Source organism: Cibotium barometz, chromosome 8 (assembly GCF_041138505.1).
Source record: "Cibotium barometz isolate CiBa-2024 chromosome 8, ASM4113850v1, whole genome shotgun sequence".
NCBI lineage: Eukaryota > Viridiplantae > Streptophyta > Polypodiopsida > Cyatheales > Cibotiaceae > Cibotium > Cibotium barometz.
Genome location: NC_141053.1, coordinates 61,975,930 through 61,976,648, shown reverse-complemented (window position 1 = coordinate 61,976,648; position 719 = coordinate 61,975,930).

Sequence of the window (719 nt, the reverse complement as noted above, 5' to 3'; positions counted from 1 at the left end):
TGAAACACTAAGTTATTCCTAGATATCCAAATCTCCCATAAGCAACCATATCTTATAATAATGAACAACGAGTTAGTAACCTCTTCAGATTCCACCCCACTTCCCAAGACCCAGTCTCCCCAAAGTCCCTGTACTCCTAAACATCTAACAACCCATTTACCTATCCTGTGTTGATGCATATGGCGCACACGATGCCAGGTTGTATTTGTCGGCTCATACTAGATAGGCCGAGCACATGTGTATGGTGAATAAGCGAGACACGTAGCGCATCGCTACCCCGCACTATCAGTTGTAGTGTGTGTAGTGCCATGTATATAAGGCACACTTAGTCATTTTCAGATGTAGCACACTCATAAGCAATAGAAGAGAGTAGAGCCAAAGAAACTCCCTTCCACCATATCTATGTGCGTGTGTATGCATGTATGATACCTGTCACACTCGTGAGGACTTGGTATCAGAGCCCATTAGGGGTTGTGGGTGTGTGAGTCATTAGCACGTAGGAAAACCCTAATCTTATGCTCAGTGAGTGAGCAGCCTTGAAGCTTTGGAGGAGGAGAAGATTCAGCCATTTTCTCTACTCTCATTCTCAAGAAGTGTATGTGCAGCAAAGGAAGAAGGAAGAGGACCTCTCAAACATTCACTTTGGAGCCCATTCTATCCATTTCTTTGTGGTCCAAGAGCATCCTACAGAAGTGCAAAAAAATGGCAGCTTGACAGCC